The sequence below is a fragment of the Protopterus annectens genome, chromosome 1.part0 (genome assembly GCF_019279795.1).
Source record: "Protopterus annectens isolate FY-2018-M chromosome 1.part0, PAN1.0, whole genome shotgun sequence".
Lineage (NCBI taxonomy): Eukaryota > Metazoa > Chordata > Ceratodontiformes > Protopteridae > Protopterus > Protopterus annectens.
In genome coordinates this window covers 1019223268-1019236142 of record NC_056725.1, presented here as the reverse complement: position 1 = coordinate 1019236142, position 12875 = coordinate 1019223268, and the positions used below count along the sequence as shown (strand labels likewise).

The following is a 12875-nucleotide window of genomic DNA, read 5'->3' as shown; positions in this document are numbered from 1 at the left end:
ATGAAATGTATAGGGGTTTAGGATAGGAGATACAGTGGAACACTCATTGAAGAGTACCTTTGACAAGGTCTGTCAGAAAGTAAAAGACCAACTGAGGGGTTGGAAAAGTATAAAAATGGATATGGATCAAAGTATACGAATCCTAGAGACTTCCAAGATGACTGCTCATTGAGTAACAGCTTAAATCTAGCTTTCCCAGTGTGAAAACAGAAACTCGGCAGAGAAGGCCAGTACACTTGTGTTTATGGATAGATTACAGTAACTGGCTAATAAATGTACTGCCTGGATGCCAGGAAAAAAAGAAATACAGAGGACCTGGAAAAAAAATCAGCTACAAAAAGAGAGTAAGAAACAGTGATTGGGGAAAGTTCTGCAGTTGTTCAACAAAAAGCAATGCAACCTCCAGACATGAATACCAGTAGTCTACAGGGGGATATAAGACAACTGCACATACACCTGGTTAAAATAAATGAAACAATGATGGAGTATATCAACACAAGCAACAAAAGGCTGGAAAAAATGGAAGAAGCTTTAAAGAAATATTCAGATGCAGTGATAAAGCTGAAAAAAATCAGAGGCTGAAATGAAAAAAAAGCTGGCTGAATATGAAACTGTTTAGGAAGAGATGTTTCAAAAATAATAGAATTAGAGGACAGAGCACTTATGGAAAATCTGAGATTTTCAGCTATACCAGAGAAGCTGGAAGGAACAAACTGCAGTCATTTTATGAAAGCACAATTAAGCAACTGGACTGGTATTCCACAGCAGGAGTTGTTAGTTGAAAGGGCACATTGTGTGTATGCTCCAAATCTGGCTATGAGAAAGCAACCTAGACCTTTATTAGTAAAGATGCAATCCTACCAGCAGAAACAGTTGATTCTGACAAAACTGTGGCAGAACGACTAAGTACTAAAAGTGGGAGACAGCAGGGAGTTTATGGAGAATGATTACTCATTGTACACCAGGCAGAAGAGAAGCAAATGTATTCTACTCTTCAGTGAATGCTGAGATGCAGGGGTCATATTCAAACTTGTCGTATGCAACTGTCTTCAAAGTATTGTTTCCTGGAGGGACAAAATAATTTTTTGATGAAGTATATGCTAAGGAGGAAATACAAAAGTTTGTCCAACAAAAAGTGAGCTATGGAACAGAGAGAGATTCTGCTGCTTGTTCTTCTGCTAATAAAGACTACAGAGATATTGTACCTGTGAAACTTGTTCCAATGTTTCATTGGAAAGTGTTGAAGTGAAAGAAGGGAGCACGAAAGTTGACTAGAAGAATCGAGAATATGTTGGATATGAAGCAGAAACAGGATTTGGGAGATGGAGATGAACAGTAATAAAACCAGTAACTTAATGTGGGATTGCAATGCAGTAATAATAGGTGGGAAATATGACAGAACAAGAAAATCTGGAAATCTTGGACTTTTTAGAATTTGTTGGACTTGTGGGGGAATCCAAAACATATGCCCTACTTCATGTCATTAATGTTCAAAAATGCTTTGGGAGGGGAAGTGGTGGGGGAAAGTTAACTGTAGGTAATGAATTTTTTTCTTACTAGCCCTATTTTTGTGGCGTATGGTTTTCTTTGCATGCTATAAAGTAAAGTTTTTGCAGTTATTTAAAGTGTAATAGGGATTCTAAACAGGTGCGGCTGTTTTTTTTCTTTTCTTTCTCACATCTCTCTTTCTTCTTCTTCAGTTTTAAGAAATGTATGCAGTGCAGTGAAAAATCCTGGTTAAAAGGGCATGACAAAAGAAAAATTAATGTATGTTTTCTCATTCTTGCATGGAGAAATGACTGGATTAAGGACCTTAGATTGATTTAGTAACAAGTTTTAAGAGTAAGCAAGTAAATGAAAAAGAATATTGAATATTATGAGGCCTTTTTTTTCTAGCAAATACGTGTATGGTCAGAAGCAACTCTGCAGCTGGTCTTCACTTTTCCATGGAAACATGTCTCAATGGAGACAATCTGATAAGGAGAAACTGGCTACACACTAGTGGAGATTGATTGGGTGAAGGAAAAAAAATGAAAAGAGAAATTGGCTAGGACATAATGTTCTGTGAAAATATTCAGGGGCTTTCCCAGCTGGGAGAGTTATAAAGAAAAGACAAACCCAGTTAGCACTTAGTAGACGCACAGGCTGCAACGTGTATCTTAGCATGATTAACCTTTCTTTTAGGTTAACTCGTTTATGAGTGTGGATGTCAGTTTGGGACTTTTGTTCCTATTAGGAGGGATAAACTTCATATTAAGTTAATAGGTTTTGGGGTTAGTGGTGGTGTGTTTATTTTTTTGTTTGAGGATTTTTAATAAACCAAAATGTTTTGTAAAATGTGACATAGGCTCAAATGGATATGACAAGAAACAACTGCAAAAAGTTCAATCTGTCAAACAGTGTTTGCATTTAACACAAAAGCTGGAAATAGACATTTAACAAAAAAAGATGTGATACATAAAAGGTGGAATAACTTTTTAATGCAATGATGTTTTCTGTAATGCCGTTAAATGTCAATGGTCTCACAGATAAATACAAAAAAGAAAGAGTAGTGAACTATATTTAAAAATGTAGAGTGCACATAGCTGTAAACACTTAGAACGGAACATGTGAAGCTGATAAAGAAAGGTTTTCAGGATGGTTATTCAATGGAATACCTGAGACAAAGGAAAAGAGGAGAACTTCTGTTAATTGCAAGAGGAGCTCCAATAGTGATAGAAGAGGATAAAAAAGATAATAATGGCAGATTTGTAGTGCTAAGGAGCTACTGGCAAGGGAGGAGGATTACACTGGCATATATTTATATTCCACCTAAAATTGCTATAAAGGAGCTTAATAAAATTCTGGGAGAAATAATCAGTTTCTGCAATGAATATTACTTATAGGTGGGGACTGGAATTTGATTTGCAACAGTGAAGATGTGTCTGGGGGCCCAGAAGGGAAAGTAAAACAAAGGAGGGTAGATTTTTGAAGACATTTATGAATATATTTGGCATGGAGGATGTGAATTCAGTAATAGGAATTTGGTGTGAATTTACATGTTATTCCCCAACATATAAAAACTGGGCTAGGCTAGACAGAATTTACATTTCACAGGAACATGTGCATTTAATTGAAGGTCTTGTTATGCATCCAATAACTATTTCAGACCATGCACCAGTAATAACTAAAATGAAAACACAGTGTAGTGAAATAAAAATGAGACACTGGCACTTTCCCCCCTATCTGTTGAAAACAGAGGAATTTAAGGAATGGATAGTGGAGGCTATTCAGGAGCTATTAGAAAGGATTGAAATTTCTTGTGAAAATATACCTAGGGAGTGGGGTAAAATTAAGGTGGAGTTTAAAAATAGGGTGAAAGTAAAAGAAAGGGAGTTATGGTTAAGAGGTAACAAGAATTATTTAGAGTGACTGACAAATGTTAAAGTATTGCAGAATAGGGAGAATCTCACTGGACAAGAATAGGATCAACTGTGGAATGCTAAGCAGAAAATAAGGGATTACTTCAATAATATGCACAAGTTTAGAAAGCTTGCTGTTAAGCAACTGCTTTTTGATAATAACAGCAGAGCACAAAAACATGTAGCATGACTCAGGCAACAGAAAGTAGAAAGGGCTGTTGTCAAGCTTAGGGAGCACGTAACAAGGAAGGTAATGAGTTCCTATAGAGGTATTAGAAATATTTCATAAATTCTATGAAATTCTGTATAAAGCAGAGAACTAAGGTAATCAAGAAATGATACAAATGGAAATGTTTATGGAAGAATTAAATATGCCAAGGTTAGAGGTAGATGAGGCTCAGTTACTAACGGTTAGGATAGGAGGAAATTAAATTTAAAGTTGTGATATATAACCAATCTATAGGAAAGTGCCCAGGAATAGGTGGTATTTCTGTGGAAGTTTGGAAGGTAGGAGGGAAAAAATGATAAATATCTAGAAGGTTTTGTTTAACAGTTTTTTAGGAGGAGGAGAAGTATCAACATCCTGGAAGAATGCAGTGGTAACTGTAATACCAAAAGAGGGTAAAGATCTGTCAGATCCATCTTTATACAGACCTATTTCAATACTAAGCCATGATTATAGAGTGCTCATGGCTATAATGGCTAAAAGAATGATAAAAGTCATGCCAAAATTGATAGATATGGATCAGTGTGGTTTTTGTGGAGGGGAGGCAAACATTTGACAACATTAACAGAACACTGATGATCCAGAGGGAAGCAGAATCTAAGAAGATACCATTGTTGATGGTGGTCTTGTTGCAGAGAAAGCATTTGACAGAGTAAGCTGGAACTTTATGAACAGGGAATGGAAGCATTTGCATTTCCTGAAAAAAATTATAAAGTTGATTAGGAGTTTATTTGAGGGATCAGAAGTGAAAATTCAAGTGGGTGGGCCCTCTGTGATCATTTGTGCTTGAGCAGAGGACCCAGGCAGGGGTGTCCTCTTTCCCCTTTATTTGTATTATATTTAGAATCACTAGCAAAGAAAATAAGTGACTCAGAAATTCAAGGATATAATTGGTATAGTAGTGAAGAAAAGCTGGATGTTCTTCGTGTTTAACTGTTGTAGTCATCACATTTGGGTTATCTGCTTGCAGCAGCCCTCAGTCGGCCTGATTATCAAAGTCTTGGGTCCTGCATCGGTTGCTCTCTCATTTTCCATGACGTCAGGTCATCAGGGTTATAAAGCATGCAGCTGACTGCCATTACATCAGTCTTTCTTGCCATGTGGTGCCCGAAGCAGAAGCAGTTCGCAAGTGCCAGTCGGCTGACTCCTGAAAATTTTCGTTTTCGAGTTTCAGAACCAAAGTCTTCAACTAAAGCTAAGTACCCCATTGGGGAAACTTTTTTTTGCTCTTTACCGATGTCAGTAAAAGTTAATAATTGCATTTCTTGTGGAAAGCAAATACCTCATAAAGATTTTCATTTGTACTGTATTCCTTTCCTAGGCCCTGACCACAATGTACCTCACTGTCGGTTTTGTGCCTTATTTAACCAACGAACTATTCGTCGTCGGTATATTTACTCTTCTAAATAGTTCAGTTCTTGGTTCAGTTATCCAGATATGTCGTCAGTAAGCCATCAGACTACTGGCTTTTTGAAAAAATGCAAAGATAAAGACAGAGACAAGCCACCTAGGTCCAAAGCTGCCGACGACGCTTCTCCTAAGCCAGTCGCCAGTTCACCGGTACTCTGAGGCACTTTCGCAGCCCCTGATACCTGCTACTTCTGATTCGCAGGCCTCTACTGAGACCCATTTGGAGTCCGGTATGCCACGAGATGCTTCAACTGTAAAACCTGTGGATGTCTACATTGGATGGGTATGCTGTGCAGGTACCGGCTTCTGAGGGTGTATTCAGGCCTATGGATTTGAATATTAAACCGACACCACCATCTTCTTTAAGGCCTAAAGCTCGAACCATGTCTAGAAAACCGATGCCCAGGTCACATGCTCAGGCCTCTATGCCTAAAAAACAAATGATAAGAATGGCTGAAGACCTTATACCATTAATCTGGGGAAGCCAACCATCCTCTTCTAAGCGACCTAGGACTGAATTTGCTTATGAATCTTCTGACCAGGATTCTGAAATTTCTGTTTCTTCTGATGACCTGGATTTGCCCTTATCTGCTTATGAGGATTCATATGCAGAGGACTCTGTTCCCTCTGCATTCCCTCCAGCGGATTTCTCTTTTGGTGAAACTTTGCATACTTTTAGGGAGCATTTACGCTGGGAAAGCCAGGATTACTCTGATTCAAAAAAGAGGCTTAGGGGCTTCTTACTCCTACCTCAACACAGGCCTTGAGCTATCCCTCCTGTACTAGACATTGTTGATGATGCCTTTTCAGAATCTAGTTTGGTCCCTGATTCTTTGCCTCCTGCTCCCAGAAAACCTGATAGATATTACAGGGTTCCTGATTCTCACAAGTTCCTTTTTAAAAATCCTACTGCGGATCCTGAAACTATTTCACAGGGACCCAAGGGCATTACGGCTACTACTGCCAAAAATCCTACCCCTTCTGATAGAGACTCCAGGGTGCTGGATAGATGGGGTAAGAAGGTTTACACTTCTGCAGCCTTGCCCATTAGGGCCTTAAACTATCAGTTTCATATGTTAAAGTATCAGCAACATATTATTGGATTGCTTAAACAGAAAATTATGTTGATTCCTGACTGTGCTGAAGATAAAGATTTACAGGATTTAATGCATTCTGCTGAACAGGTTGGAAAACATACTTTGCAATGTGGGTTTGATTCATTAGAGGCCTCTTGCAGGGCTGCTGTCACTGGGTCTGTACTTAGAAGGCATGCTTGGCCTAATGAACAATCTTTGCCAGATCATGTTAAGGCTAAATTGTTGGATGCTCCTTTAAATCAGGACCGCCTGTCTGGCAACAAAGCAGAAGAGGTTCTTAAAAAGATGGAGGAAAAAGCTAAATCTATACAAACTGTTAAAGATTTCCTACAAGTTCAGTCTCCAAGATTTAGTAGGCATTGATCCTTTTCTGCCTCTTCTAGGCCTTCTCAACCCAAACCCAGAACCAGCAGAAGCCCCAGGTTTCAGTCCCAGGGTACGCACAAGACTAAGCAGTGGGGGGGTGTCCGCTTCCAAATCAGGGAGTAGTAAGACTTCCCCCTATGGAAAGCTGTCTTAATGACTTGACTTTAAAACTTCCAAGCACTTCTCAACTGACTGCTCCTTTAGGGGAAAAGATTGCTCTGCAGGCCAAAAACTGGGAACTCATTACCCAGGACAAATGGGTTTTAAATATAGTTTCCCAGGGATACAGATTTCACTTACACACGTTACCAACCCCAAACTGTTGGCCAGATCTACCCCCAAATCAATGGACAGAGGCTCATAAGCAAGTACTCTCTCTTAAGCATAAAGGCTATTCAAACTGTACCAGAAGAGGAAAAGGGACAAGGTTTTTATTCAAGACTTTTCGTGGTATCCAGAAAAGACAATTTATGGTGTCCTATCCTGGACCTTTCTACCTTAAACACTTTTTTGGCGATTCCAAAATTCAAGATGCTAACTCTTCACCAGCTACTTCCTATGCTAGGCAAAGATGCCTGGTTGGCAACACTGGATTTAAAGGAAGCCTACCTGCACATCCCAGTCAGGGAATCTTACAGAAGATACCTATGCTTCAAAGCAGGCTACATGCACTATCAGTTCTCTGCACTGCCCTTTGGGTTATCTACTGCACCCAGGGTATTCACAAAGTGCCTATCGCCTGTCATTGCTTTTTGCAGGCAAAGAAAAATTCAAATATACCCATACCTGGACGATTGTTTAATTCAGGCAGAAAGCCAGGACATACTTTTGAATCATCTGGCATTTGTACAAAAGGTGCTAATTTGTCTGGGGTACATCATAAAGGAAAGGAAGTCACATCTGGTACCCTGTCAACAAATTGTATTCCTGGGAGCAAGCTTGAACACCACTTCCCAGATGGCTTTCCTCACACCAGAGAAACAAATTCATTTGACAACTTACTTCAAACTAGTGGCCACAAAGAACCTGCTATTTGCAAGGCAAAACCTACAAGCCTTGGGTTTCATGGCCTCCTGCATTCTACTAATTCCATATGCAAGACTGTATATGAGGAAACTGCAGTGGTATCTAAAAAGCCTATGGTGTTAACATTCTCAGGATCTAGAAGCAATGATTCATATCATACCTTGCCTACGGCTGGAATAACTTTGGTGGGCAGAGGCCTGCCACCAAAACAAGGGGCTGTTATTCACTCTACCCCCTGCCACCCAAACCCTAACAGCAGACGCATCAGACTATGCATCGGGGGCTCACTTGGCAGGGAAGTGCATTCAGGGCAAATGGAACCAAAGTCAAATGCACCTGCATATCAATCAAAAAGAAATGTTAGCTGTACAGAATGCTCTGACAGCCTTCAAGGACCACATTCCTCCAGGACAATTATTAATAAAAACGGACAACACCACTGTTATGTGGTACATAAACAAGCAGGGGGAACCCACTCATACCCTCTCTGCAGACTAGCCATGGCTCTGTGGAACACAGCCTTGAGCTACCAAGTGCACCTACAGGTTCAATTCCTGCCCAGAAACCTGAACACACTGGCAGACAGTCTAAGCAGAAATCTCATGGACCCACACAAGTGGAAACTGGAACCAAAGACATTCAACATGTTGATAAACAGATGGGGGAGCCCACATGTAGACCTGTTTGCATCCCCCCAGAACTACCATTTGGACAAATTCTGCACAAGGACTCCCCACAAACAAGCTTGGAAAATGGATGCCCTGTCCTTCACCTGGAAAAATCTATCAGTTTACGCCTTTTCTCCTTTGCCTCTTCTCACCAAGGTACTACTAAAGATCAAACAGGACAAACCAAGGATGATACTGATTGCACCAGACTGGCCACGCCAACACTGTTGTACCCCCTCTTGCGCAGTGTGTCACTGCTGCATCCATGGCACCTGCCCCAGATCCCTACTCTGCTGTCCCAGCGGGAGGCCTAGATTCTGCACCCTCATCTTCAAACCATCAACCTGGCAGCCTGGCTAATTACCTGAGCTCTCCGTTACCAGCCCTCAGTAAACAAGTGTTGGATGTCATTCTAGAGGCAAGGAGGCCTAGTACTAGAAAATTTTATGCTGAAAAAATGGAAGATTCTGTTCCTGGAACCAAGCTCAGGGGATGGGCACAGCACCGTCCAATTTATCTCAGATTCTTCAATACTTAACTGAGATGCTTCACAAAGGTCTTTCCTTTTCCTCCATCAAAATTCATGCCTCAGCCATTTCAGCTCATTACAACACAGTACCACCCCTCTTCTCTCATCCAATGCCCAAGCAGTTCCTCAGAGGGACCAAGAACTTAAGACCATCTAGGAGAGCCCCAACACCAGCCTGGGACCTTAACTTTGTATTGGAAAAACTCACTCTGCCTCCTTTTGAGCCAGCAGCAAGTGCAGAGTTGAAATTCCTTTCTTGGAAAACAGCCTTCCTTTTAGCCATCACTTCAGCAAGAAGGGTGTCTCAATTACAGGCCCTTATGGCAGTGGAGCCTTTCATCTTTCATGTGGACAGTGTCCCCTTCAGGACCAATCCCTCCTTCATGCCCAAGGTAGTATCCAGTGTGGCTCTTAATCAGTCCATTCATTTGCCAACCTTCTTTTCTAACCCACAGAACAAAGGGGATCGTTTTCTGCGCTCCTTAGACATGCACAGACAACTTAGATATTACTTGGACAGGACTAAACCTCTCAGGAAGTCTGAGCAGCTGCTGGTGGCCTTTGGTGCAGGGGCAGAGGGGAAGGCCATTTCAAAGCAAACCATTTCTAAATGGATAGGCCACTGCATTTATTTCTGCTATAAACACCATGGAAAACCTGTATCACAGGGGATAATACCATATTCTACCAGGGCTGCATCTACTTCTACAGCCTTTCTCAGAGGTGTCCCTACCAGGGAAATCCTAGAAGCTGCTACCTGGAGTTCTGTACAGACTTTCACCAAACATTACCATTTGCCAATTTTCTCTAAATTCAGGGCTGGTTTTGCTACTGCAGTCTTGCAGGGCCTTATAGCTGATCCTAATACTATTTAAATTCCACCTCCCATCCCTAGCTTTGGGAATCTACCCAACTGTGATGACTGCAACAGTGAAACACGAAGAACATAGTACAGTTGTGTACACTTACCATAAATGTAGATGTTCGAGTATATTCACTGTTGCAGTCCTGGTTACCCTCCTTCCAGCCCCCTATCTTTTTTGGCTATGCCTCTATTCCTTCTTCACTATGCTTAAAAGCTTTTTGGTGTATTTTCTTTTTTGTTGGAGGTATAACCTTGTGTGTGTGTGTGTGTGTGTGTGTGTGTGTGTATATATATATATATATATATATATATATATATATATATGTATTTATTTAATTGCTTCCCACTAGGAGGGCACCTGACATCTGCAGCAAGAAAAACTGATGTAATGGCGTCGGCTGCATGCTTTATACCCCTGATGACCTGACATCATGGAAGATGAGACAGCAACCGACGCAGGACCCAAGACTTTGATAGTCATGCCTTCTGAGGGCTACTACAAGCAGATAAACCAAATGTGATGACTGCAACAGTGAATACACTCGAACATCTATATTTATGGTAAGTGTACACAACTGTACTTTCTGTTTGCAGATAATAATGTTTTATACCTGACAAAACCAGAAAGAGACATTACAGTGTTGTGGAACATTTTGAGACAGTTTCAGATCTTTTCAGGATACAAAATTAATGAAGCTAAAACAAAGGCAATCTTGGTAAATGTTGTACCCACACACAAATTAGTTCAACAGTATCCATATTTATGGGGACATGATAAAATAAAGTATTTAGGAATATGGATTAAAAATTTATTTATTTATTGAGATTTTTTGACCGGGAAAGCCCACTGGGTCAAAAACCCATTTACAGTGGAGGCCCTTGGGAGAAATGCGCCAGTCACAGTACAACATTTTTTACAACAAGATATTTACAATAATAAAGCGGTGTATAAAAATTTTTATGCAGTTTCCTAGAGATTAGTAATACACAGAATAGAAAGTTTTATACAATCTGCTTAGGTGTTAGCAGTACATAGAAAGTTTTATACAATCTGCTTAGATGTTAGTGGTACACACACAGTATTTTAATGGTATTCAGTATATGGAGGGGGAAAAGTCAGTAGATAGATTCATAATTAACAGTTCATTTATGCACTTCAGTACATGGTAAGTTTATGAGTAAGCCTAATAATGAATTATAGAGGCAAGATAGTGATTTTAGTGTGGCAGCTTAGGATATGTGGGAAGAGACTAAACAAAAGATAATACAAAAACTGAGAAAATGGAAGCTTTGTTATATCGTTATGGATAGTAAGATACAAACAGTCAAAATGTTTTTAGTCCCTTTAGTCTTATACACAGATCAGGCACATTTTTATCAATCAGAGGAGAAGTTGTGGATAGCAATTAATAAAGAGATGAAGGACTTTATCTGGGAGGGGAAGATGACAAGAGTCAAGTGGGATAAACTGATTTTTCCAGTAGAACAGGGTAGATTGGGATTACCCAATTTGAAGGGGTATTTCAGAGCTACACAGATAAGGCTACTAGACATAGCACAAGCAGAAAACTATAATTCAAAGTGGAAAGGAATGATGTTGAAATGGGGGAAGCTCAAGAAACAAGGAGAGACTGAGATTTTGGATGCAGGCCTTTAAGAAGAATAACAGTAATCATGCAGCATATTGTATCCATAAAGTAGCAGCAAGTATTCTAAGAACTAAGCCATCACGGGAATGAAGAAAGGAGATTCTGCTAATAGGGATGACTACAATTAGGGATATAGACAATAGGGGGCTTGGAATTTTTGGAGAAAACTGCAAAAGGAACCAAGATATTGAGAGCAAATGACTAGAAAGGGAAAGGTAATAGAATGGGAAGAGGCCAAGAATTTATTTGGACTGCAGGTTAGAGATTGCCTTCTCTATCAAGGATTGATATCATAGTATATATAAAGAGAAAGAAATAGGGGGTCCTAAACATAAGACCATTTTTTTTATTAGAATCTAGAACAGAAGCTGCCATTAAAAAGGAATAATTAGTAGATCATATAAAATATTGCGTGATAACTAGAAGAATCAGTCATAGGAGGTTAGAAAAGGATTGGGAAGAGAGATTGGATAAACAGTTCATAAAGAAACAGTGGGAGGATATATGTATGTTGCCCAAATATGCAACAAAATCTGGAAGATTTAGGGTTTTTGCTTGGAAAGGTTTACATAGATATTTTTATACCCTAAGAAGACTCCAGAGAATTTTTCCTCAGGTGTATAGCAAATGTTGGTGTTGTGACTGGGCAGAAAGAGGTACTTGGGAACATATTTTCTGGGAGTCTGGGGATGGTGAACTTTAAGGATTCCGTGCAAGATGCACTGTCTGAGATGCTGGGTGGGCAGATTGATGTGACAAGGGAGGTAATTTTTCTGAGCTATGACACAGAATCAGAATTGCCTAGACATGGTAAGGCCTTGCTGTGTCTAATTATGGTGGCTGCCAAAAAAGCAATTACTAGAAAATAGAAATCAAAATCTAAACCAACTTTATTAGAAGTAGTGAATATAGTAACAGGGATAAAAATGTATGATTGCTTATGTTGTAAGTAATGGCTTAATAAAGGTGCTTCTCATTTATAAAAGGGTCAGGAATTGAATCATTTTTGTAATTTTGCTTGGGTAATATGATGTATTGCAATATTTGTGAAATATAATGTTAAAAAAAAATACAAATCTTAGAAAAACTACCTGGAAATGAGTTACTGAAAAAAAGGAAACCACTACCTAGAGACTTTGTATGGCAGGAAGGAAAGCCAGTAGTGGAGAAGGAGTTGATGACAGAACAGGTAAAGAATGGAGGTCTGGGGATCCCTCACCTGCAGGAATGCTTGCAGGCCTGTCAGGTAACTAGTCCACTTCAGATTGTTTTCACTTGAATAATTATTTATTGGATTGTTTTAAATATAGCACTGTTTCAAATGTAAATTGATGTTTGTTGGCTAATTGATATTTAGGAACTGCTTTCTTTGTTTCATATTTATATGCTGTTCTGCATTTTAATTTTTCTGATGAAGTCCTTATCACTTAATAAAGGATGAAAGCATTAAGTACCGGCTCCTAGCTGTTTTGTCCTGTGTTATAAGATTTCATTTATTTTATACAATCTTTTGAAGTTTTTTGACTATATTTATTATTTTCTCTTCATACGTGCTCCGAGAGAGTTTTTTGGTTTATATGGGTGTGTGTGTATATATATATATATATATATATATATATATATATATATATATATTTG

General features: G+C 39.4%; 1 protein-coding gene across 1 annotated transcript in view; it reads left to right on the top strand.

Annotated features, from left to right (window-relative positions):
• NBAS (NBAS subunit of NRZ tethering complex) overlaps window positions 1-12875 on the top strand; it is a 3380746-nt gene that overhangs the window by 376840 nt on the left and 2991031 nt on the right. The gene's annotated exons all lie outside the window — the stretch shown is intronic.